This window comes from Dromaius novaehollandiae, chromosome W (genome assembly GCF_036370855.1).
Source record: "Dromaius novaehollandiae isolate bDroNov1 chromosome W, bDroNov1.hap1, whole genome shotgun sequence".
Classification (NCBI taxonomy): Eukaryota; Metazoa; Chordata; class Aves; order Casuariiformes; family Dromaiidae; genus Dromaius; species Dromaius novaehollandiae.
In genome coordinates this window covers 32862712-32889910 of record NC_088130.1, presented here as the reverse complement: position 1 = coordinate 32889910, position 27199 = coordinate 32862712, and the positions used below count along the sequence as shown (strand labels likewise).

At 40.9% G+C, this 27199-nt stretch overlaps 1 protein-coding gene and 1 long non-coding RNA gene across 10 annotated transcripts in view; one reads left to right on the top strand and one right to left on the bottom strand.

The window, feature by feature from the left end:
- Positions 1-323: 323 nt before the first annotated feature.
- On the bottom strand, positions 324-8831 carry LOC112988499 (uncharacterized). Of its 3 annotated transcripts, none has more exons than XR_010385671.1 (4): positions 8766-8831; positions 8030-8287; positions 7540-7618; positions 324-5632 (listed from the first exon to the last, which is right to left on the bottom strand). It is a non-coding gene; the product is annotated as an uncharacterized LOC112988499 (long non-coding RNA). The 3 variants fall into 3 exon arrangements; XR_010385673.1 differs by having other exon boundaries at positions 8772-8798; XR_010385672.1 differs by lacking the exon at positions 8766-8831 and adding an exon at positions 8514-8744.
- A 26-nt stretch (positions 8832-8857) lies between these two features.
- The window catches only part of LOC112988498 (peptidyl-glycine alpha-amidating monooxygenase-like), a 148078-nt gene continuing 129736 nt past the window's right edge, over positions 8858-27199 (top strand). For 2 of the 7 annotated variants that reach the window (XM_064500296.1, XM_064500293.1), the window contains exon 1: positions 8860-9024. The gene's annotated coding sequence lies outside the window, so the exon portion shown is untranslated. Of the gene's footprint in view, positions 9025-9732; positions 9947-27199 lie in introns of all 7 variants that reach the window. The other 5 variants (XM_064500294.1, XM_064500297.1, XM_064500299.1 and 2 more) reach the window with 5 other exon arrangements.

The window sequence follows — 27199 nt, the reverse complement described above, 5'->3', positions numbered from 1 at the left end:
TCTTTGCAATGTGTGAACAGAACTACTTATTTCACCTTAAGGGAAATCCACTATAATAAAGTAGGAAACTCAGACACAAGAAGTTCCTCAGGAGTTTTTCTCTTACAGAACTATAGTGAAGAAATGATTGGTCATCCCTTAAGGACTGATCAGTATTTTTCAGATATATTTTCAGGATATTTGCAAAAATGTTAAGGTATATATAGTGTCTCATCTATTTCTGATTTTTCTTCACAAACCAATTAGTAATTTTCTTTAACAGGAATGCTGTTTCCTAGAATAGATATTTGCATATTTACTCAATAAAGACAGCAGACTCTGTACTACGGGCAACACTTCTCTTTTATTTCTCATATACAAGCCATACTAATAGTCACACTAATTTATAGTTATGAATAGTATCTATCCCTCTACACCGTATTTCCCACTGCTGTCTCCCCTATGGTTAAAATGAAGGATTTAATGGTAGCTTGTTTAAATTATGTAACCCCACCCCTGCTGTTAATATTTTAATGGAAATGTAGCTACTTATTTTATGATCTACAGTTCACAAAGAGACTGACTGTGTGAGTGTTTTGTCACTCTGCCATCCCAAACAACAGGTCCACTATTAGAAACTGTGGTTTAATAGAACTAATATTTCCTTTCCTAAAACTATCACTGTACCGGTGGTATGAAGGAAAGTTCAAGGAAGGGAAGGCTAGCTGAAAAGAAAGCATACAAATGCACTATTTTGGTTTTAGGACCAGATCCAGCAAAGGACTTATGTGGTTAAGTGCAGCACTTCACTTAGTGGAATTCAAAACTCAAGATTAGCATTAGTCTCCTGGGCTCCATATACAATGTGGGGAAACAGTTAGGTGTCCTAAAAATCTTTAGTGAAATGCTGACTTAAAACATCTACATGCTTGAGTATGGAATCTGCTAAATTTAACCTCTAACACAGGTTAACACGGACTACTGGGAAAGGAGGAAAGACAGACAGGCATCTTGAACCTTTCAGTTCTCCAAGACCTATATACCCGAGTCAGTGCTGAAGACTAATGTATCTCGACACTTAGGATGCAGAGATGGGAATCCGCTCTTGAGGTTAGTATCTATATCAAAAATTCTTAAATTAGCGGACCATGGCACAACTTTCTGTTAAACATAGATGCTGGGGTGCTGTTGCCATATTTAGTGGTAAGACTACTTCCCAAGAGACCTCTTACCTAGAGATTCTTACTACAGCTGTAAATTGCTTGGACACAGAGAAGCTTCAGCCATACCATACTTTACTTTTTCTTTTTATCCAAGACATGTTTTTGTCAGAATGCAAGCAAATATCATTTTGCCACAAACACCAAGGAATTTAGTACAACCAGCTACAGTAATGTGTCTGCCCTGAATATACAAAATATTTATGTTTAAAAGCACTGCTGAAACATTCCTACATTAACATTTTTCACTCACTTTTAGGAATTTGCACCACATGCCAGAAGAAATTCAACAGGGATTGAAGTCATGTGGTACTATGAATGCTGACTAAGTTTCGATAAATGTTCTAGGTCTTCATTGCCATATGAATATTCTCAAACAATACAGCAAATCTTTCACCTGCCAATGAGTGAATTTACATTTTAGAACTAGAGATATAATGTTTTAATTTATAAACTATAAGGTAGGTTGGTAGCAGAATCTTACAGGAGAGGAAATGATCACCAAATATAAGGTAGGTTGGTAGCAGAATCTTACAGGAGAGGAAATGATCACCAAATATTTCTTGGAAGCATTACCAAAAGGATGAGAAAAATCAGAGGGGAAAGTACTGAAATTTGGGAGCAATGGATAGGTATCTTGATTTCATGTCATTTTAAAAGAAGACTGGCTTGTTTGTGGTTGAAAAACCATTCTGTGTCTTTGTCTAGAGCAGGCATTAAAAGCATTAGCTGCAGTTTAGTCAATATTTAGGTCTAGCATTTCCCCAAGGAAACAGGCAATTTATAAGCAGGGTAAAGTTAACATTAGCGTTAAAATGGAATAGAGAATCAAGTTAAACTTCTTTGTATTTTGGGGACTTTGATGCATTCATACATAATAGCAATGGCTACACTTGCCACAAATGAAAATAGATGAGAAACAGCTTAGTTGGCTCTAGCAATACTATGTTCAATCATTTCAGAAGAACCATATATCAAGGTAAAATTTTAGTCTTGTATCTTGTTATCTGCTCTGTTGCAGGATCAAATGAAAAGATTCAGCTTCTGGAAATCTGGCTTCACTGGACACAGACAAAAGCATGTCATGCATGGGGGAATCTCAGGTAGGCCCACATGCCTTGTCAGCTTTCTGCCTGAGAGCCAGAAAAGAATTAGTTTTGGTGGCATGCTATGGAGTCACATTCCCCCACATACTCCAAATTGATTTAAGGGCTTGTTGTCATTCTCCGTAGGTGATCATTGTTCACCTGAGGGACAATGACCTCCACAAAGCAAAATCTAATCATTAAGCTAAAGGACATCTGCCAGATTTCAGCACTTTCTCCTGCTGTTTTCTTACTCTAGCTAGAGGTGCTTCAAGAAGGAATCTTCTGGCTGGCGAAGACCAGTCAGGGACAGGAGGAAGTGAACCAGAAAATGAGCAAATACTTCACAAGAAGGGGAATGAGTTCCCATTTTAAGGATTAAATGCATTTCTAAGGATCTGTTTAAAGAAGATGGAGCAAATCTGCCTGATAAATGGAGAGATATCTGTCTTTCAAGACCTCAGGCTTTAAAGGAGGTTTCTTTTGTTCACACAGAGTGAAGGCAAATGTCTGAACTGCTTGATCTCTTTTCAAGAAAGTGCAGTCTGGCCACCATCCTCAAACATTTCATGATGGTGGGACCCTGCCTCCCTCACTCTGAAAAAGGGGGATAGTCTGAGACCTTGACTTTGTGACATGATTCCTAATGACTATTGCCCTTTACTAAGATTTGTAGAACTGGGACTAGTAAATTCTGGAATGAAGAGGAATAAGGAAAATAAGTTAACCAAGTCTTGTTGAGTTTAATAAAGGTGCTTCAATGAGTTTGGCACATTATCCAATTAGTTGTGTATCTACAACTGGCTATCTTTACTTACAGCCTTAGAGAAAAGAATAGTTGTCCAAATACTGTGAAACAGGGTAGAAATGGGGAAAGCACCTTATCTTCTTTATAGTGCTGTTGTGAAGCTTATTTAGTTAATATTTAAATACTGCTTAATAAATCTAAAGTACTAAGTAAATGTTAAATAGAACCACTTCATTTCTTTCACCTGTCTTTCTTACCAGTGTTGTAATTTCATTCTTTTTCATCCATTCTGAAAGAAAGATGGAATTTACTGGGTGGAGCAAAGTAAGCTGCTGTCCATCCAGCATCCCATTGCTTGTTTTGGCACACACACTTTTGGCTGTGATATATACTTGTGACTGAATAATCTCCCCCAGTATTCATGCCAAGGCTACATCCTCACCCAGAACATTAACTCTCATGATATTTTATATTGTCTGCATGGTAATAATTACCTTGCCATGGACCCACCATGAGTTAGCCCATGACAAGTCCATCTATCTGAATTTTAAAAAGCTGTGGATACTCAGTCCATAAAAGTGCTTTAATCCTGGTCCAACAGTGGTAAATTTACCCCTGGATAAATCATGGCTATATGTTGCCATGATTTCAATTGCTTGTTTTTCAGTGTTTGTTTCTCACACTTCGCAACATAAATCTATTTATTTATGCACAGCTGCCATAGTATGATTTGTTCCGGTCTCAAAAATTGCCTCTCTGTTCATGTGCCCCTGGCCACAGCTAGCTTTAGAAACTGATGTTAGCATGAAATAAAGTGACCCTGAAAGTTAGTTAAACAATTACTGTCTGCTCAGTAGACGTTACTAGCAGATTTTGTCTTGCTCTATGCAAACAATCATTTATATGTACAGTCAATCAGAGATGTATATGCAGAGTAAGAGACAGCATCACCTCTAGTCTTCTCCCTCAATCTTATTTCATCTCTTCTGTCTGCAGCTATTCTTATTTCAAGGTTCCATAACAAAAATTATCAGACCTCCTCCCTTCTTTCCAGTGTGCCTGTGGTGAGTCCTCTGAAATCTGGGACTAATAATTCTGGAATTTTGTCATGAAATTGAGTAATGGAAATACTTTTTAAATACTTAAAACACAACAGCAGCCCAACCCTCTGACAAATATAAAAGACTACTGCAATACTTTCTTAAAACACTTTTTAAATTTAAATGCTACTTCCCCTTCTATATGCAAGTATTATTGCACTAGGAAAAATAAAGCGTTTAGATTGATGTATCTCACTAGAGACCATACCTGCAGCATACTCATGAGGTTTTTCAGCTAAGTATGACAGAAGTCAGTGGTAAGCTGGGATCTAGTATTAGCCACTGTTTAATGTAATTACATTAAGTATAAACAATAAATGTTGAACCACTGTTTTCCTGCACTAAATTCTCAGAAGTTTTAAAGATGCAGTCTAAGGTCTGGTTCATACCTACTTAATATTTTTGGTAAGTCTCCTTTCATTATTACCATAGATGTCTGATAATTTTTTTTTCTCAAAACAAAAAAATGGTAAGTATATGGGGAAAAAATAACCTTTAACTAAGACATGCATATAGATCCCAGAGGCAAAGGGGCGAGAGTAAGGTTTTTTAAAGACACAAGAAAAGCCTCAGGAGAAATTTGGATAATTTTCAAGGACTGTTATTTGAGTTGGCATATTCAGATTAATGACAATTAACTGAATTACTTGCACTAGGGCACCAGTAATCACTAGCAGTACATACATTCAGCCATATCAGATTTCTTTTATGCTTTAAGATCAAAAGGCCAGTGTATATGTAAGATAGTAACACCCAAATATACCGATAGAAAGGACAACAAATATTTTCTGTTCTAAAGCTATGTCTTCTTAGAAACCACTCTCAGTTGTATGTAAAATATGGCATTGCTCTAGGTAATACAGTGGTATCAATAATTTTCCTTACAACACTGCTATAATTTATTCTTTTGTTATTTACGTGCTAGCTTGGCAGAGCTAGAGATGAAAATCTTCTGCTCACAGGCAAGGCATTATATAAGCAGCAGTGCCCCAAAAGCTTACCTCATCTGCGATCCACAGAAACCATTTATTGCACGCACAAGTTAAAAGCAAAGTTTAGCTGAGGGTGCTAACTGGCTTTGTGGCATATTTCCCTGTTTATCAGGGACAAAATTTAACCTCCGATGTATAGGTATTTGTTCTGTAGCATTTTTGTATAATGTTGAGGTATAAAAGTACACTAACTGTAGCTGTGCTACATACCTATATAATACATACCAGCTCACTGGGACTGTTTTTAAATTGGAATTTATCTTGGTGAGTGTGTGAAAAAAATCTCGGAAATAACAATGAATAAGACTGCAGCCTGAAGGAGTTCATGGGCTGATTTCTATCCTCAAAAGAGCTCTTCAAAGACTTTCATCCTTTATGCTGCTAGCATGCTGTTAGCATGCTGTTCCATTTGCAAAGTAAAATCTCCATGCAGCTCTCCAGTGTCTGATGCAGTCTGTGCTTTTATATATGCTAGAGGAAAAAAAAGGAAGGTAGCATTCTGTTTTGCCTGAAAAAGAGGGAAAAAAAGAAATAAGCATCTGTGGCAATATAGAGTAAATGATGCTCGAAGCCAAAAATTTAAAAGATGCATCTATCTAGCTATCTAAAATATTTCATCAAGATATATGCTACTGCCTTTTATGATTTAATACTTTTCATGGCTGTTTGCCAGTGATGATAATATTATGTTATGGAAGTATAAGTAAGGCGATGGCATGACTCAAAAGCTTTTTGGACAAGTTCATACAATACTTCCTTGTATATCTATAAATGGCAGGTAGCAACTGTCTGCATCATTGGGGAACTCATATTGAAAATCTTTTTGTGAGACAGCAACCACAGACCAATTACACCTTTTAGTTTCATGCAACTGTTTCATCTCAAAGATCTTGATTTAGTTACTAAAGCATGTATCTGATTTCCTAGTGCTTAAATTCCTTGCTGAATTGGGACCTAGTGCAGAAGTCTGGAGACTTAAAATACAGATTTGCAAACTAACTGTTGTATGCTGTTGCACTATTTAATTTCACACAAAAGCCTTATAGTAAGTTATCTTTTATGAAAAAGAACGTTCAGAATACTTTGTTCTTATTGGAAAATCATTAAAGTAGCTAACCAGTCATATCATATGCCAAATATTTTATAATCTCCGTGAAGCCGGTCTTGCAGGAAGTGTAGTACTTTACACGATCTAGTGCTTGGTGTATTTATTTTTCTGCATGCCTTCATGCTAGGAGGCTACCGCATAAATCACAAAGTTAACAAAACTATTTTTTTTTAATGCAAGGTAATATCAGATTTGAGAAAAAGGCACTGTAAATCTAACCTCAGATTTCAGAAGAGGAGGCGGCAAAACTTAAACACCACATTTTAATGTATTCATTTTTATTGCCTTTGTGAAGCAATATGAAATCACTTGGCACAGAGATCACCAGGTGGGTAATATAAGTGAGATTAAATTCAAAAAGCATTCAAACAACACTCAAAGTAATGAAAGCAATATGAGCAAATGGAAGTAAATACAGTAGAATTATTTAGAGAGCCATTAAAGATGAAATCTAAGGTAGATTGCCATATGTTTACAGTAATGAAAAATAAAAGAGTTGGCAGTGTCTACTCAAATTAATGGCTTCATTACTGCTGAACTAAGGTATTCACAAAAAGCTGAGATTTTAATTTCTTTTCCCTAATTATGAAGACAAAAATTTTAAAAATTTCAAACAAAATTTTAAAGAAAATCCCCATGGTAGACCCAAAATTTGCTGTAACATGTTTCCAAATAACTTTTCAAAGAGTTAGTAAAATAATTCTTCCGTGCTTTTTTCTTTCCTTTCTCAAAGACTTTGATTCCTTTTAGTCATATCTGTAAGTCAGATGTTCAACAATTACAAACAAGCAGGACTGGCTTTTGACAGTCATAGCATTCTCATAAAATAGGGCCCTTTTAACCTGGGGAATGTTCATGTGCAAACTATCTGACTATTTGAGCTCCTTCTCCAAATTCTTCCCCATACATTCTTCCCTTTACAGAGGTTGCCTTGAAAATAAAAATTAATCTAAACCAAGCATAGAATTTACATAAGAGGAGCCAAAATGAGAAACACTGCTGAAGAGCAGGTAGCCCCAATGCGAGGGAGAGACTGTGAGGCTACAGCCTCTTCTTCTGCCACACTGCAGCAGCCAGGATGAAAGGCAGGGAAAGACTTCTGCAGTTCTCCTGCCTTTGCAACAGACCTGTATATTAGCATAACAGTTCAGAGAGGCACAACTGAATCGCTTTGCTCAGTGCAGGCTGTCTTCCAGATAACTGTCTTACTTAACCTCCCTAAAATCCTTAGACCAGGCTTCTGCAACCATGGCACTGGGTTTCACAAATGAGATCCGTTGTAGGAGGGGAGCGCAGCACAGACTTACACGAACAGTATAATGGACGGCTCTGCACAGAAACGTCAGGTGCCTCTGCAAAGTAACCGGAGCTGCTAAGTCATCATTTCTGAAAAGAAGATCACCTGTTCAGAGAAGTTATCGAAGAAGGAAAACATCTTTGGGACAGACTAATTACTAATTGCTAAATGTGTCTTATACCTAGCAGAGGCAAAGTAAGTTTTCAACATCCAAGGAAAAAGGACAAGGCATTTAAAACCAAACCAAAAACCCACTGACGTGCTCTAATTCAGGAAATGTGAATAGGCTTTCAAAAAGTTTATTCATGCTGTCTGTATATCTCTGATTTTATATGAATAAGAAGAGTCCTCCATAACGGTAACACTGCTGGCCTTTGCAAAAATACGGAAATATCCATCACAGGCCTGACTACCCAAATCTGTTCCCACAATGCAGTCAGTGGATCTGCTTATAAAATAAGGCATTACTTGGACCTGAAGGTGGCAGAATGATGTCTTACCATATATTTTTAGGTTTTAAAGCACCGTTTGAAGACAGTGCCCCACAAACAACGAACGCTGCAGTCCCGCGTCCCTGGGGCACGGCAGAGGTTCGCAGCCCCCAGCCGAGCGGCGCAACCAGACCCCGAGGCCTCCGGCATGTCCGGCGGCCTCCACGCGCAGTGGGCGCACTGCAAGATGCTCCGTCGTCGTCGCGGGATGGTGCCAACGCCGTGCGGGACCAGGCCTCGGTCGACTCGCTGATGTGCCCTCGCCGCCTGCGGAGACGACAACGGCACGTGAGCTGCCAACGGCACCGAACCGACACGTCCGACCCGTGCGTTTCATGGCCGTGTTTCAGCGCCCAGCCCTCGGGGGGCTCCAGCCTCCGCCCCCTCGGAGGGGCCGCAAACACCCAGCCTCGCCCAGCCGGCCGGGCGCCCCTCACCGCGGCCTCCCCGGGCGCGCAGCAGGCGACGGGCTCCCCGCGGCCCCTGCTCGCACCTCCGCCCGCGCCAGCTCGCGGCACGCCGCCGCCGGGGCTGCGCGGCTCGGCCCCGCCGCCTGTGACCTCGGCTCCCACCCGGCCTCGTCGCGCTTCGCGGGGCGCGTCGCTCCCCCGCGCCGCCCCCCCGGGCCGCCCAGACCTGCCCGCCCCCCCGGCGCCCCCCGGGGCGGTGCGGACCCGCCCAGCGCCCCCCGCCGCGGCGCCGCCCCCCTCCCCCCCGGCCGGGGCGGCCCGCGGGAGCAGCGCACGCAGACGTGAGAGGCGCCTCGTCCCCGCGCGGGGCGGGGCGGGGCCGGGGGCAGGGCCGGGCCGCCGCGGGGGCGGGGCCGGGCCCGGGGCAGGCGGCCCCGGCGGGGGCGGGGCGGGCGCGGCGGCAGGAAGGGGGTCGCGGCGGCAGGAGCGGCGGTTGCGGAGCAGAGCAGCGCAGCGCAGCGCAGCCTGCGGGGCGGCCGCCGGCAGTGCGCAGGCAGCGCGGCCGGGAGCTGGTGCCGCGGCGCGTTTTGCTCCGTGAGTTTCGCGCGCTGAGCCGTGGCCGCGGGGGTCCCGGCGCGGGTGCGAGGGGGAGGAGCTGCGGGGGTCCGCCCCGGCCCCGGCCGCTCGGCGGTGGGCGCTCGCCTCGCGTGGGGCTGCGCTGCCCCTGCCCGGGCGCTCCTCCGCGGCGCCGCTCTCCGCCGGGCGGGCTGCGCTCCCCGGGGCGCGGCGGCGCCTCTCTGCGCGCCGGGCGCCCGCCGCCGCCGCCCACGGGAGGGCTGCCGCCGCGCCGCGCCGCAACTTTTCCGGGTGGGGCCGGGGCCGCTGCGGGGGGGGAGAGGCGGGCCGCGGCTGCGGCAGGGCGCGGGGCCGCCGCTCCCCGGCGGGGCTGGTGGCCGCGGCTCTGCGCGCGCCTCGCGCCCGAGTTCCCGCGGTCCCCGCGCGTGGCGCGGCTGCAGGGGCCAACGGCCGCGTGGGCGCCTCCCCCCCCCCTCCCCCCCGTCCCCGCTGACCGGCCCTGCCCTGCCCGGGGCGGCGGGAGCCGCGGCGGCACCGGCTGCGTGCGGGCGGCCGTTTCTGCCCACCTGGGCGCCCGGCGGCGGAAACCCGTCGGGTCCCGGCGCTCTCTTCCTCTTGGCTTCGGGCTGCTCTGAGCGGTGGCGTCGCCGTTCCCGTTAGTCCCGTGGCCTTTTATTATTTACTTACTTATTTATTTGTCTAAAACGCCTGTGTTGGACCTCACAGGTCGGTTTTGCCCGGCGTGCGTTTCACGTCAAATCTGCTTGCCCGGTGCCCCAGAACTCGGGTTTGCGCCTGCTCTTGGCGATGCCCGTTCACCAGTCGAGTGGCCGAGCTGTGGAAATCGCTGTATAAACCAGCCGTCCCCAAGCCGAGCCCAGCGGCGAGCCGCTGCGTCCCCCCGGCTGCCGGCACGGCCCCGCGGAGCCCGCGGGTACCGGTAGGTTTTACCCGAGACCGCTGCTGGATGGCTCGTGGGATAGGTACTGTTTGCTGGGTCCTGGCTCTGCAAGCAAGAAATCACTCCTGTAAACTAGGAGTTTTAACCTGCTATTTAAATGCTAAATGTTCAGTGTGGAAATGGAAGTCTTATAGAAACACAAGCTTTTCAGTGTCTTGAGTCTGAAATCTTCTTCCCATGATACCGGGTGTTACTTGATGATGTGTTGCTTAGTATAAATAAGGCCTTTTTATTTCCTGCTTGATTTGGAGTACTCCTATGTCTTTGCAGGTATTGCAGTGCTAAAAATATCAGTGGTAGATCCAGCTTTCAGAAGATTACAGTTCAACCCCAAAATCTAAACCAAACTTAACTCTTTTTTTTTTTTTTTTTTAAGAAGACTTATATTTTAGACTTTTGTTTTATATTGCTGTTTTGTACCCTGCATCTAAAATCAGGAGATAGCTTTAAAGCTAACTTCAAAAGAAGATTGATGCATGTTTGCTAGCTGCTGCACGCATAAGAAGCGGAAAGCAGGTTTGTTCTAATGGCTGTGCCGGTTTCTCTGACATAGCGTTCCCATCACAGGCGCTTCGCTGGCGCAGGTGGAGCTGAGCGATCCTAGGGGTAAGGGCCAACCAGCAGCCAAAAACAGCTATGGGACACAGAGGCCTTTCTGCTGCAGTAGGTCATGGAGGCAGAGGTCTGTGCAGGCCTTTGCCAGATCACCTCGGAGGTCAACCCAAAACGCAAACCCACCTTCTCATTGCTTTGTTTGTTTGTTTCCTTGCAGAGTAAGGTAACCTCCAACCTGCTGAAGCCAAATTAGAGTACTAGATGATTGTATCTGGTCTTTTGGAAGTTATTTCCCTGCGTGTGGTTGATTTCACAAAATGCTCAGTTTGAGAGAAGTTCTCTTCTTGATTCCTTACATAAAAATCCCAAGGGACTTCGGTGAAAAATACAAATGTATTAAAGACAGAAAATTATTTTTAGTGTATTCATTCTGTTTTACATGTAACCGTGGCACAAAGGGGAGCCAAGAGTTAGAGTTCGTTCTGTGTCCTTGTTTTACAGATTGACAGAAATACCAATGTTTTTTTTCAAAACACAAGAACAATGATATGTCCAATGAAATAAAAATATTTTTAAGTGTCATCTAGTAATTTGCCACTCTTTCATTCCACACTTAATTGAATCTAACCATCACGGATGATGTTTGAGTTAAAGAGTTTAGTAAAGGTCTTGGGATGCTTACATGGATAATAGTGATATCCACAATTACAACTACTGATACAAAGACTTGAAAGGGATCACAAATCAAGCTGAACACACTAGAGAGGTGTTTCTGGTTTGTAACTGAAAACAATTTCTAATAATTAGGATTACATTTTTTTCGTGGAGTAGATCATAGCATGTGTGCCTTTATAGCTCTTGCATCTTCTGAAGGCTATCTGGGGCCAGCTTCTGCCAGCAACTGGTTGCTAGAATAGTTTAAAAGTTTGGTCCAGAACGACAGCTTGTATGTTTCAGGTCAAAGTAATCTGAATTTAAAAAAAAAAATCTTAGTTAAGGCATCATAGTACAGTTGAATACAGAGCACTTCCAAGCATACCTGGAGTATTCTCAAGTCCAACTCAAAACTGAAATTGCAGTTTCATTTTGAGAATAGCTACAAATATCTTTTTTTTTTTTTTTTTTTTTTTTTTTTAAGCAACAAAAGAAACATTGGACGTACTCTAAACACCAAGCCTAGCTAAAGCTCTGCTTTTTTCATGCTGCAGAACTTGCGTCAGTCAAATACAAGGTTTTGCTGGGGACAGAGCTAAGTATAAGGTTGACTACAGAAAATTGCAATTTGGAAGGAGACAGAACTATTGAGACTTTTAATTTTTGTAGGCTAAGTCTCTGCCAAACTGTAGTTTTCCTCTGCTGTGTTGCACTTTACCTTTCGCCCCCCAGTGACAATACATTAAACTTAAATGCTTTTGGCCGCTAAAAGAGACCGAGGGTTCTTATCTTTTTCTTTAATAAATAACCCCCTTCCTTTCTCCGTGGTACATGGAAGACTGTCTTGTCTGCCTTATCTGTGCTCACTTGATTCATTTTTCTGCCAATGGCTGAAGAAAGGAGAAGGTTTTACCTGAGTATTGCTCAGGGGTGTTGAAGGAAATTAAAACAAAATATTTTAGAATAATGATTCAACGTCTTTATGGAGGAAGATCAAAAAGTTTTATTTAAGAATTACTGAATCAAAATATTTTTCTTTTTTATAATTTGTGGTTAAAACAAATACCTCAATCTGCTTTTGCATATTAGATATATGTGGGAATAAAAATGTGGAGACCCACTTTGTATGAAAGATTATGATGAGTTTTTGAAAGTAAAAGTTAAAATCAAGCAAGATTATGAGAAATAGGTTGTAGTCACATGAGCAAAGAACAAGTACTGACACAGAACAGTAGTGTGTGTATAAATAGGGAGTATAATTAATGGTCAGTGCTAGCTTTTGAAACTTAATGTTCCCCAGGTATATATCCTGAATGGAATGCGTTGCGCTTTTGTGTTGAGAAACACAGGTAGCACATAGGATGCATCTTCCTTTTTCTCTGTACCTGAAAGTGTGAATGAATTGTAAAAGTAGCCTCTAGAAAATTATGCATAGCTTATATATGAAGAGATGCCAAAAGGAAGAGAGCTTTTCTGATGTAGTGACAAGAAGTAAACTGCCTAGCCTCTAGCTAAGGAAAAAACTTAGCAGTCGTTAGATGGCAGAGCTGTCTCTGCAGCACTCGTTGCACTGTGCGTCCTTGTACTTGCTGTAGTTCTTACAGTGAGATTTCCTCACGCTGCCTCCACCCATCAATGTATTTTATTATTGTTAATCAAAATATTTAATAAGAGGAATCCACAATTTTAGACAAGGAAAAAGTCTCAGTTTTGCAGAGACCAAAAGAAATAAATGGTAACTTAGGTGTTTTCTGTGTGTAACAAGCTTCTTACATTTTATGCAACAAATGTCACTAGGAAAATGTCTGTTTTAAGATAACATTTTTCTGCAACAACTAAACAATATGTGTAACCACGTAAAAGTGAAACAGTTGGAAGTGCAGCCACTCTTGTAGTAAAACTCAGTGCAATAATCTGTGGAAAGGAAGAGGATTCTTACTTCGAACAAAACTGACTTCAGTCACTCACATTTGTTATCTCTCTCTCTCTCTCTCTCTCTCTCTCTTTTTTTTTTTTTTTTTAATCCTTTCATACTGATGCTTTCGTAATATCATCATCATACTGATGACCCTGCATACTGATGCACTACTGATGCTACTCCCATATAGTAGTACCAGGACAGATGGGTGTCCCGGCAGTCTGGCATGCAGTGATAAGGGGAGCAAGGGATGCTGGCTATGAAGTCCTCATCATGTCTCTTGGGTTCTTCTTCATTGGTGATAATGCTGCATGATCTCTGCTGCGTTTGTGTGCTCTTTTGACAGCGAAGGCCCTGGGTGAGGTTTAGTCCTGTTGTGTATTTGTTGTTCCATGTCTGTGGTGTGGTCTCTGCAGTCAGCACTCTACCCAGGGCTGGGCAGTTTCTTTCCATTGTCAAACTTCTTTCTTGGATTTCATGGTTGTTCTTGGTCTTTTGATTTGCAGCACGTTTGCCAGTCTCTTTACTCTTGCTCTGTTGTTTCTGCTTGTACATGTTGACGCTTTTGGTGTATACCAATGAAATATTTACTTCATAAATGTCTACAAAAGAAGTGTGGGGGAGCAGAGCAGAATCCCACATCTGAAGAGCTAGGTTGAAGAAAAATGTTAGGGATCCTAAAATGTGGTTTGTAGGTTTTGGGGTTTCTTTTTCGTTTGTTTTTTAACATCTGTTTGTCTTGGTCACTAGTGTGTAGAGTTATTTAAGACAAAGAAGTTAAAATGTTTGCCTGTGACACTCCTATTGAATATTGAAAGTGACTTATTCATTTTCAGGATTTTTTGTGTTTGTGTACTCCTCAGCGCTCATGCGTATGAACAAGAAGGCTTATTAAAAGCGGAAATGCGTATATTGCATTTCAGATTCATAAAACTTTGCTTCTTTAGACACACTACTAAATTAACCCTGGAGGACTACTGTAAAACTACAGAAGATCATGTCTTACTTTGTTTTTTATCTCTTCCCCTCCCACAATGTAGGAGTGGTTTTTTTAATGAGTTGTGCATTCCATTTCTATTAGAGGCCTGTAAATCATGTCTTTCAGTCCTTATGATAAGTCATGTTTCATCCTAAAAATCGTGATCCATAGCCCTTTCCAGCTTGTTTCAAAAAGCATCCTTCTGATTTCCATCCTACAGTTATTTATGGCCTTCATATACTCGTTTGCTCTTATTTAATATCATCCTGTAGCTTAATTCTTATTTCTTGTAGCTGCTGTCTACCAATAAACTGTAGCATGTACCAGTCACACTTACTCTTAGACTTTATGTTGCTAGGCTAAGCAAGCCAGGCTGTCTTAGCCTCATTATATATTGAGAAAACTGAGAGCTTGTTGTAAGCTTAGTAGCCTTTTTTCCTATTTCTTTTTTGTATAGTGACTGGGGCTATACTTTATGTTATAGATGAAGACAATGACAATAGCATTACTAGATCTCTCATGAAGAGGAGTTGGAAATTACTAAAGTTTTTCTTTTTTCTTTTTTTTTTTTTTATTATTATGGCTCCATCATGATAAGTATGATCATGGCATCACCAGATATGTCTGTTCTGTTGATAAACTGGTAGCTAAGAACAGAAAATTCCTAGGTGTTTGACATTAATATACCTATTTTTGAATGTTGTTTTGATCCTCAAAATTATACATGTATTTTCTTTAATGATAATCTGATCTTCCTGTCAATACGTGATACCTATTCAACTCTCCTTCAGCAGATCTTACATGTGCACTCTATTATTCTGTGCCAGTTTCATGTATAAAAATATTAAGGATCTTTTCTTGAGTCAGTCTCAGTTAATGAAACTACCTCAATAACTTCACTTTTGATTGAATGCTACCTGCGGTTGTCTTTGCTTTAACCGGTTTCATACTGATTTTTGTACATCTTCTAATCCAGTTTCTTCTAGCTTAACCGATGATGTTCCATGGTGTAATATGTTAAACTATCCTGAATTACCCCCAGGCAGACTCACCTGCGTTATTTTGTCTGGGGTAGGGGAGGGAAGAATCTTCTATTTCATTGAAGGAAGAGGTCATAATCTGCCAAGGCGACCTGAGTAAATTCATGTTTCATCTCTTCTGATACCCCAGTTTTCATTTACTTCAGTCTCTAATGATTATTTTCTTCAGAACTTGTTTCATTTTTCCTTCACTTTAATTCTGTTTTATTAAAAATGCCTTCAGTAAAACTGAAATGCACTCATGTACAAGTGCATAGATATTAAATAGAAGTAGCTCTAAGGTACACTTCTAAACTTCAGGATGACTGTCAGTCTTGTGTACTTACAAAGGTTGTCTGATATTTCCCACAATAAGATTCTGAGGTCGGCTGCTTATAACTTTGTTAAATTTTAGGTATTGGTGGTGAACTCTTCCATGTTAGGATTGAGGTGTTGTTTTGCTGTGAAGAGAGTAGGGATGAGGACTTTGACTAGAGGAGAAGCTGAGGAAAAGTAGGAGAGTTGAGGAAAACAGAGCTGAGCTGAGATGAAGGCAAGCTCACTGAAGTGGTAAGTCAGTGTGCAGAGAAATATGACATCTGTAGCTACTGTTGGGATGTGAGCCAGTGGGGATGTATGACCAGGGAGGGAGAAATTCTGTGAAGTCTGGGGATGGGCTGATAAGGAGAAAGATCAGGTGAGGAACCGGAATAAGAGGGTAAACTGGAATAGGAGAAGGGTTTATATGGCCTATTGAACAAGCAATTGAAATGAAACACTGGAGAGCGAAGAGTAGGCTAACATGAGGTTGGTTAGAGGCAACCATGTGAGGCAATAAGGACAGAGTGGGATGGGTCGTGTATCTACCCTGCGTTGCCAGAAATATATCTCTTCATTGACCTTCTTTACCAGGTATTTACTTTCGCACTTGCAGATTCTATCAATAATTATTTGGTATAATTGGATGCTCTGATTTGAGGTGCATTGGTATGCATTCAGAATCCAACATCATTGATACACAGTTATATTACCTTCTCTGTCTGTGTCTCTCCAGGAAGCCACAATATTTTGTTTTAGAAGTAGATACTTTTCTGTGATCTGTGATTTCTCCACCCCCCACCCTGCTGGAATCAACTGTATGCAAACTATACCTTTATATCTTTTCAGATATTGAACTTGGTATTAGCCCGGTGTTTCATCCACATCACCAGTGCTTATTGCTCTGGGACTGTTTTTGATTCTGGAGTGCCAGTGATTATTTTGCTCCATAAACTAGCTTGCTTAATAGAGGCTGTTTTTTCCTTGAGATAGTTTTTGGGTCACAGTCAGGGAATACTCCTAAAGCTGGATATTTCCAAGAGTGGAGACAGGAACTTTATCATTTATCAAATCAAACTTGTGTGCTTACGACATTCCCTTTTAAAAAGAAAAGAAAAGAAAAAAATTAGTTTGTTTTAAATCAGCAATACTCTGTTCCATGCTTCTGTGTAATACCCCTTGGTTTCCTGTGAATTATTTAAATTCAGATTTGTCGAATTCAGTTGGTTAAATCCTTTCACATACATGTTGTATCCTGAACTCAAGGAGCTGGATTGCATGGTACAAAGAATCCCAGTTGCATTATGGAAAAGATTAGGATTTCTGATCTCCTAATGTTTGTGGATTTTAATGCATCTTTCCCATCATAATTTTAAACAAAATAGCTTTTGGTTTTTGCCTGCTTACTGATGTTTGTGATGGAACAGTGTTAATGTATTTTGATCACAAAATTAGTGTGTGTGGGTTTTTTAAGTATGTTAGACTAGTCCTTTCAGAAGACCTTTCTGTGATGCCTAATTTTAGAGAAGCTATCTGAAATGTACCCTAGCTTTTATTACTTGTGACAGTTGATGAGAATGTTGGAGTCATGTATTTCTTTCAGCAAAAACAGGCTTGCAAATCCAGTCTTTCTGGTATTCTCGCCTCATAGAGGGATATCTCTCTCCCTGTGAGAGTGATACAGAATCACAGAATGGTTGATGGAGACTGCCTAGTCCACCCCTGGCTTAAGGCAGAGTCACCCTGAGCAGGTTGCTCAGGGCTGTGTCCAGTCCAGTTTTGAATATCTCTGCGGATGGAAACTCGATGTACCCTCTGGGCGACCTGTCCCGGGGATTGACCACCATCACAGGAAACAAGCTTTTCCTTACATTTAAATAAGACTTTCTGCATTTCAATGTGTACCCATTGCCTCTTGTCCTTTCACTAGACACTGCTGAGAAGAGTCTGGCTCTTCATTCCCTAATCACCATGAGACACCCCTGAGCCTGCTCTTCTCCAGGCTGAACAGTCTCAGCTCTTTCGGCCTTTCCTCATATGAGAGATGCTCCAGTCCTTTCACCATCTTTGTGGCCCTTTGCAGAACTCAGTGCAGTATATCCATGTCTCTCTTGCCCTGGGAAGCCCAGCACTGGACCCTGCACTTGGGATGTGTTTTGTCAGTGCTGAGTAGAAGGGAAGGATCACCTCCCTCAATCTGCTGGCAGTGCTCTTCCTCGCGCAGCCCAGGAGGCTGTTCACCTTCTTTGCTGCAAGGGTGTGTTGCTGGCTCGTGTTCAACTTGTCTCCCAGGGCCTTTTCCGCAAAGCTGCTCTCCAGTGGGTCAGCCCCCAGCCTGCACTGGTGCATGGGGTTGTGCCTCCCCAGGGGCAGGACTTGGCATTTGCCTTTGTTGAACTTCATGAGGTTCCTGTTGGCCCATTTCTCCAGCCTGTCGAGGTCCCTCTGAGTGGCAGCGCAGCCACCAGTCTGCTGCCTGCTCCTGCCAGTTTTGTATCATTTGCACACTTGCTGAGGGTGCACTTGGTTCTGTCATCCAGGTCGTTAGTGAAGGCTTTAAACAGTACTGGCCCCAGTACTGATCCCTGGGGTCACTACTGGTGACTGGCCTCCAACTGGACTTTGTGCCACTGACCGTAGCCCTTGGAGCCCGGCAGTTCAGCCAGACCACATCACCGTCCGTTTATGTAGCACATACTTCGTCAGTTTGTCTGTGAGGATGTTGTGAGACGCTATGTGAAATATGCATAGTTAGGTGATTTAATCTAGTTTTATTTTAATAAAAGTTCTTTGAAGCTTTATTTATATGGTTACTTTGGAAATTCATGGAAAAGGAGAATGTTTATCCAGGGGGTTTGAATGCATCTATTGCTGCACAGTAAAGGTCGGATTTAGCAATGCTTGATGTTGTTTTTTGTTGAAAATAACTGCAGGCCTAAAAACATGTTCCTTTAAGATGCGATCTCAAAATCTAAAGCGCATTTAAATTGTTATTTAATAAGGTACAGTGATTTATGCAAAAATGCCTTCTAATTCCCATAAGAAATTGCCCATATAATTTACTCAGGAAGGGCAATTATCTTTTGTATTATCCATAACTCACAAGCTGTGATGGTAGTGGCAGTGAGTTATTATGGTCTTTCCTTTGTGGAATGGACCTTAATAACTCTATCACGCCAAAGATGTTTTAAAGTTATGGATTGTATGAAAGAAAGATAATAACTCTTCTTGATGAGAATAATCTATATTTCTGTCTGTAAGCGCTCAGTAATTCACAGCAGTGGGCACAAAGCAATCTCTTGTTTTGCTGTGAAATGGGGGGAAAATATCTGAACAGCACCTTTTCAGAATATAAACTTCATACTTGCCTATGCTCAGGTTTTAAGTTGCTTCATTTCTGGGATTGGTTTATTTATTTGTTTTATGGTTTAACATAATTCCAGGAGACAAAAGAATGGTTTGAGATTGTTCTTCTCTCTCTGCCTATTTGAAAATGAATAATCATAATGCCATTACCTTAACAGATTTGTGAAACTAACTCTTAAATGAACTGGATCAGTTTTTATATCCCACCTAATATGGCAATGCCTATTTTTGTTGTTGTTTTTTTTAATGGGCAGATTTTTGTGAATTTTTCTTAAGTAAACTATTAAGATTTTCAGTAAGATGTCATTTTGTATTTTAAGAATTGCAGCAAAATTGTTTGAGCTGTTTGTGAAACAATGCAAGTAACTGGGGTCCCAAGCATATAGATAGACAAATACACTGAATTTCTAATCATATTTTTGAGATAAGAATATGAATCTTAATGAAGATGCAAAAGAAAAACACCCATAATTATTTTGGGGATTAATTTTCTCATGTGTTTTTGCTTCTTTTTTAATCTTAAAATGTAAGCAGGAGTTCATGACTGCAGTATGCATAAATAGCATGCCTGGTTGATAGTGATTTTACAGGTGTGAGGTATAAAACTTGCCTAATATTTAAATGAGCATGCAAGCTGATGTAATTGTAGCAGCTCACAGTTGCCAGTAGAATACTTGAGGATTATTCTAAAGAAGTGTCTGGAACACTTGCCTCTCCTATTTCTGTCCCTGGTCTGACTTCACCTATACAGGACACCTCATGGTTTAGTGACTTGGATTTGAAGTGGTTGGGCCAGAGTATAAAGAGGGAGAGAGTGCATGCCATTTTACAGAACAGGCGGGGGGGGGGGGGGTTATATACATATATACATACAAAAAGAGTTCATTCAGGCTGATAGCCGCATCACTTCTGAAAGCAGAAATGCACACAATGAGTATTTATCCATAGGTGTTATATGGTGACAATGCCAATGCAGTTGTGACTCTGTCTAACCTGAAACAAAAGCAGTAATGACTAGGTGTGATGAAATTGAGCATGTTGCACTGAAATTTTCTCATCTTTCTTTGTGGGGGTAAAAAAAATGAACAACCAGAAGTACATCATATTAGTCTGCCTCAGTTTTGGTCCCTATTCTGCTCTCAGCCTGAGAAGTTTGATACCAGCGTTTTCTTTATTATTTTTATTATTCCCACTCCATAGGATATATAGAATGGCTGTTGCTTCTTTCTCACTGCTTTTCTCTAAAGTGATCTGTTTCAACTTCAGAATTAATTGAATTAAACAAAGTGAATAACTACCAAATTTCCTCTTTGGTTTTGCCCGTGCCTTTTTATCATGGGATTACCAATACATTTAAATATTCAGAGGTGCTTTTTGAGACCCATTACTATTTTTTATGTGGTCTTCAAAATATAGTTTTTGATTTTCAGGGTAGACTTCAGATAATAGTCTGTGTCATGTGATATTTTATGTTTTTTTCTTGAGGCTGTGTGAGGCTAACTGGAAAAGATAATGTCTCATATTAACAATGTTATGTCAAGCCACCTACTCTTGCTGCACTAATGATGTGTTTCAGTGCAAAGGTGGGGGACTTGTGGTGAATTCGGTGATAAATTCAATCCTTCCACATGGTGTAGTTTTCTTTTGAATCTAATCAGAATGGAAACAGAATTGCATATTTATTACTCAGTCTTGTTTTTATGGGTGTGATCTGAACTAGCAATGTATTAAGGAACTGGGAATGGTTTTTGGCCACGTGGAAAATTCAGATCAGTTTGTTAGATACAGTTCTACCATTATGATAACCTTGTCAGTCGTCTTCATGCATTGTAAGAACGAGTGTTGTTGGTATGTTGGTTTTTGCTATCCTGTGACTTAGTGGTAAAGCAATTCTGTTGTTATCTAATGCAGCAAGGAGGTTGTCTGTTTGATTACTTGCAACTCATTTCTGAACCAGCAGCTACTACAAGAAATAATCACAAGTATGATTTTTTGACGTGCCATCCCTTTAATGAAAAAAATAAAGGATTGGAAGCAATCTATTCTAGAAAAAATTTTTTGAAGTGATGTCTGTGCTTAACGCCAGACCACTGCTTGATCGTGGAAGAGGATCTTTGGTTCATCAAAATGTCTTTGGTTCTTTGGTCATCCCAAAGCTAAGCTCTGATTTGTACTGAGATTTGTCTTTATCCTGTTCTTACTGTTTGGGAGTAAATAATTAGCTTCTTGCATCAGTTTGCATACTTTTTACATAATAAAGTACTAGAAAACTTGCTGGTATTCACTGTGGGTTCATAATGGGACTGTGTTATTCTTATTGTATTTTACAGCTTAGAGCTTCAGGAGGATACTTGAAAATTACCTTTTATTTGTTACTTTTCCTTTAGGGTCTAAATAAGTATTTCTATGTAACTGATTTTTTACTTTATTAAAAATATCCTCATACCTTTTTTAAAAGGATTTTATAGTGTTGTTGATATAAACTTGTTAACTTGCTGAGGTGACCCCATAACTGTAACTATGTTACGGTGTGCTATAGGTAGAAAATTTAGTGGCATAGTTTTAAGAAGTGTATAATTATGATTGCATGAACTTTTTTAAGCTATCACCTTTAGTGGGTGTGTTTGTACTTATGTATTCATATTTGTACTGTATTTGTATCGAAAATGGCTTTGAAATGGACTATAAAGAATTACCTAATTATACTTCTTTTAGAATTTCTATTCACTGTGGAATGTAATATCAGTTTCTCGCAGCTCACATTTCTTGGGATGTTAGCAGCTTCAGCTGTAAGATACTGTCTGTATTCACTCAGGTATACTGGTAAACTTGGACAAATGTCCACCTTTAAAGCACTTTTGTCCTTAAAGTTGTTGATGCTGTCAAGATCTTTTTGGCAAAAACTTAATGGACCCTGTGGCTGCAGGCAAAGCTGCCTGTTTCCTGTCCCTGTGGCTCCTGATCCTCATCTCCCTTTGTAGCTCTTAGCCAGGCTGTCCTTTCCTATATCTTGTCCTCTCTTCTCTGTTTAACCAGTCCTGATTTCTTATTTCTTTGACCCATCGGCTATTGATGTAGCCCCACCACCACCACCTCTCTAATCTCACAATTGTCCGCTCTGATTTTAAATTTGGTCATTTCTTCTGTGTTACTCTGGGAAAGAAGTTACTAAAAATTACAGGAAGGAAGATTTTTCCTGTTTTCAAATCAGATACCTGGCTCTGGAACCTGATCTTGTCTCTTCGGAGCCTTTTATCTCAATGAAACGTGAGTATTTTCTGGTGGGAAGAAAGAAGTGCTAGAGTGACAATGCTGTCTCAGCTCTCAAGTATGAAGATGTTAGAGCTGTTACAGCCGATGCCTCTGTTTTTCCAGTCCTTTTCAAAAAATTGCTTATCAGTACAGAATATTACCAGAGGACGATGACATTACTACTTTGTTGAGAACTTTTTCTTTTTTCTTTTTCTTCTTTTCCTTGATTTTTTTAAAAATAACTCCTAGCCTGATAGTTATTTTCAAAATATTAATTCAGAACAGTTGTTTACTTAAAATTGGCTTTCGAAATTGGGCTGCTTTTCTATAGCTTTGTTGTTGTTTTCTAGTCTGTTTATAATTCATGAGTTTTGTGCCCTCTTTTACACTTGATTTACTTTTATCATGTGGTATTTTCATTTAATGCTAAGCGTTTTTTCATTAAGCAACTGAGTTAGGGAAATCAACACTTAAATACTTGGAAGTACTTACTGAAACTTGGAAGCCCTTTGAAGACTTTGTGCTTTTTATTTAGACTGACTTGAACTTTCAAATTTATGTTCTTATTAGATACTTGGGGACTGGGGGATACTGGGGGAACAAGTTTTTCCAAAGAATGGAATATGTTTTCCAGTGATACGCAAGATTTATTTTCTCAGTCAGTGCTGAGAAGCTGTACGTACAACAAGGCTTTGTCTCTATAGTTACTGTGATTTCCCCCCCACCTCCCCCATAAGTAGTAAGGCCCTTTCTTGGAGGATCTTCTAATTGTGAAGATGTCCCTCCATGTCTTATTTCATCATCTTTTATCCCTGTCAAGACAGTTTGACTCAAATGCCAACAGGTTTGTTGGGGAAAATAATTTTGAATTGGAATTCGAACTGAATATGTATGGTTTCTTTTCAATGAATTTTTTTCAACTACCATATTTTCAGTTGCAACCAAGTACCTACTGAGTCACTGCTCTTGAAACTGATCTGAGGTAAGATCTTTGTCATCGAGCAATACAGTCTTTGGCATATGAGTTTTGTTAGAGGTTGTTTGTTTGTTTGTTTATTGATGAATAAATAGTAGTTCTTGGGGGCAGGAATTATCACCTGCCGTCCTCGATACGCATTGCAAGCTGAAATTTCACTTTGAGATGCATTGACATAGTCACTTCTTCTAAAGCTGACCTACTGTGTTTTACTGCCGCATCGCTACTTCAGCGAAATCAAAGTCTATGAGCAATTCTGTCGATCACTTACCATGAACATGGCTTGTTTCTTTTAAAATCTTGGTGGCCTATCATTTAAACTTCAACACGTGGGATTAAAAATAATGATGTGGCTAATCCATTTTGTTTACATTTGTTGTGTGTGCTGGTTTTGGGACAAAATAGTTCAGTGTTTCCTGATTGTGGTTGCGCACACACATCCTGTAATTGAAAATACCTGCTGAAAGATAAAATAGCCATTAGTTTTCTTTAGTATGATATTTCCCCCATTTTCTAATATAGAAAGAGGCCAAGAGATTGGTTCAAGTAGGACTCTAGGGTTAATTATTTGCCTGTTTATGTGGACATCAGGCGTTTTATGCAATTGTTGAACAGGCTGTATTTATTCTGGTGGCAGCTGCTGCTGTTACCAGTATCAGCTCTCGCTCTGGGTTAGCGTTCTTATTTCTAATGTGTGAGGGAGTGCAACTGCAGTTGGCTGTCTGCCTTGGAGCAGTCTCTTCTGCCTGTCAATCCAGTGCTGATCTGACAATGGAAGAATATGCTTTTAAAGAAAATGTGATATTTAGGCCAAGGCACATGTCCTAGGCAGGTGGATAGGCAGTTATTTCAATGCCTGCAGCTCTTGTCAGCTGCATTTTTACAGAGATAACTGAATTGCTCCTTGCCTACCCTTCAGTTTCAAATATGAACTCTATTTGTACGTACTCAAAGAATGTCCTCTGAGCCCAATTAAAACAAATACTGTTACACTCCGGATTTTTATCTTTGACTTAACGTAGCTTCCAAAAAAGGGAAATAATACAGACTCTGTAAAGGAGCAAACTAGATCTCATCTTAAAACAATTCTAGCATCTTGCATATCTGAATCCTCTGAGGCCATTGCCCTTGCTGTACAACAAGCTGCCAGGATTTTTTTTTTCTTGCTCTTAAATTTTGAGGTGTCTTTAGCAGATCCTAACTGTTCTAACCTTCAGTGAACTGTACCCTAAGTCCCTCCTGTCTTTCAGAGGAGGACTAGAAGGAAGTAGATTGTTTCCGTTTAATGGAGCAGTATCAGAGAGGGTTAGGCCTGGGATATCCAACTTTGACTAAGACATGTTTGACTCATTTACAAGCCACAACAGCACTTCTGGTAATGAAGCCTGTCATGCACTCGTATTGAGGAAAACTTTTTTGCTAGGTAGCAAAATGAAACTTTAACAGCTGTGTAAAATACAAAGCAGTTGTGCTGCACTGTGGATGTGAAGAGTATGATGCACCTAGTAGGTGCATACTGTGCTGCTGCTTTCACATGCATTTTTTCATTTGTATCAAACTACATAAGTCAGTTTGTCCTGGGTGAGTTCTTCTGTCCATGTCAAACTGTCCTTTCTTTGATCCCTTTGGTCTTGCTAAATAAAATCTTAATGCTTATCTATCCACGTAATACTTCTCGAAGTTCATTTTGTAGGCCAATTGCAGCATCTGCATAGGCGGTACTCATGTTTTTGGGGCTCCCTGGAGTACTGTGTTGACTTGGCAGCATCAGATCCCAAGCATAAATGCTGAAATGTTACCGAGATGAGGTATTTGGGCGTTGGTGCGGTGCGTGCCGCTTGAAGAAATGTCTCAAGCGTCCTCCTCCTTTCCTTGAGCAGGAGACAACGACGGCCTGTGCTGTAAGTTCTGTCTTTGCTCAGGTGTCAGGGGAGGTGTTCAGCAGCGGCTCTACAGCACTACCTGATGGGGCTGCTCTTCTGCTCTGAAACAGCACTGAAATACCATGTACTAGACTAGATCTGCTAGCTCGTGTTGTATGTCTGGCTCATTGCGTGTGTGTTTTTTTGTTTGTTTTCCTCCCCTCCCTCAGAACAGTCTATGATTCCTGATAATCTTTAGGAGCTATAGCTTTATATCTGTTGTTTGTATGTTTATACTTTTGAGAACTGTTTGCTGTTTCTTGGTGAAACTTGTATTGGTTGTTACGGAGGGCTTTCTGTTTTTATTTAAACCAGTATTAAAGACAGAAGTTGCATGTGCGACTAGTAGGTAGGGATTTAGGATTATAACAGATACCAGAGAAGATCTCTTAATAGACTTGCACGCAGATAAGCAAAAAAAGTGCTTTGTTTGATGACCTGTTTCACTCCTGCTTCTTAATTTTCCGTATGCTCTGTCTTTTCCGTTTACTTTTAAGAAAATCTTTTTACTAATTTTGTTAACTCTTCTGCATGTTGCCAAAAAGCTCCAGTTAAGCAAAAAATCCCCATCAGAATCAATTTTCTAAATGTTCTGTATTCTGGTACAGAATTATAATTTCACATTCATTCACAACTAGATTCCTATGCACATGGCAAAGTAAACCTATAGTAAAATATGATACATGACAACTGGTGGTTCTTTGATTTTTATATCCGTTTTTCTGTTAACCATCCTTTCTTGGGGTAAGTGTTACAGCTGTTGTTCTTGTGACCGTTTTGTGGAGATCTCTGCTATAACTTTGTGCTATCATGTCATTATTAATGGTTATGTACAAATCCCTTATTTGAATTGACTAATTCAAGCATGTCTGTCCTCCTTTAATAAAATTGGTCACTGTGAGTCATCCTTAAACAAAAATAAGCCTTTCAACACAGTCTGTGTTTGCTCACCTGTAGGGCCAAAATGGAAGAACAAATGGCTGTGTAAGGTGCTTGTTTCACCAAGAAGTCTGCCTCAGCTGAGCTAACGGAGCGAAGGGAACGCTGCTCGCCTTGGCGAGCTGGCCCACGAGGTGTTCTGGAAACAGGCTCTTACCTTTCCACCCTAATTAAACAATGAATGTTTCTTAATCAGAATTTACCTCTCATTTTTCTGTGTAAAAACTAGGCAGGAGCTAGTGCAAAATACAGACATAACATGCTCCATGTTTAAAATACTCAGTGGAGAGATTTGCCAGTGGTAAAGTGCTAGGAAACAACAAATCTCTTCAGCATAAATATAGATATTCTAATCCCTTTTACCATCTCTTTCTCTGTGTCTTCTCTTGGTTACAGAAAATAAATTGTAATTGCCATGTAAAATTCTTATGTTTTTCTTCAGTTGGGTGTTGCTTATCTGGAAGAATAATCCACAGGGTTCAAGACAGTGGCTGTCTTATTAGTGTTTGACAGTGATAGTGTTTGCAGCTGGGAGCATCTATAGCAAGTAGGTAACTCGTGTGCCACGAGCGGGCTGGAGGCTCTGTGTTTTGCATCCTAATTCACTTTGCCCTGAAAAAGCTAGAGTCACCTGTAAGTGTGGGTGCCTGGTTCTAGAGAGAAACTTTTGTTGCAGGCCTTTTTGAGATCTCGAAGCAGTGTAAGATCCAGCATGCTCCTTGGAATGGAAGTGATGTTAAAATTATTGGGGGACAGTGCAGTGGAATGAGGAATCTAAAAGAATAGATACTTGGCTTTCTCTAACATCCTGCTGATGCTCAGTGCACGCATGTCAGCTCTCATGCCAGCAAAGCAGCAAAGAAAGACTGGCATTCAATAACTGAGGGATAACCCTTTTTTAGGGCAAAGCAGGAAATCTTGCTGTGAATATTTTATGAAAAGCTGTGTTGTCACGCCAGTGTCAGGGCTGTGGATGCTATCTGATAGTTAAGCATGCATATACATAAAATCAAGAATGGGGGTTTAGAGGAGAATAACATGCATTTCTTAATGTCTCTGGGGGGAGCAATTGGACAGAGCAATACTTGGATGTTTAGATAATGGAAAATTGGGATTTACTTTGGAATTTGTCTGAAATGCAGTACTCTTGGAATATGCACTGCTTTTTAATCTCAAACAATGTAATGTGAACTGCTTCACCCTTCCACATGTAACTAGATACTACTGTGTGCATTGGCATTCCTTTTAAAGAAATAATGTCTTCTACTGCTTGTGTGTTTCAAGGATCAGTATTTACAAGCAATAAAGTACGGGTGGGTGTTGTAGTCCTGTAT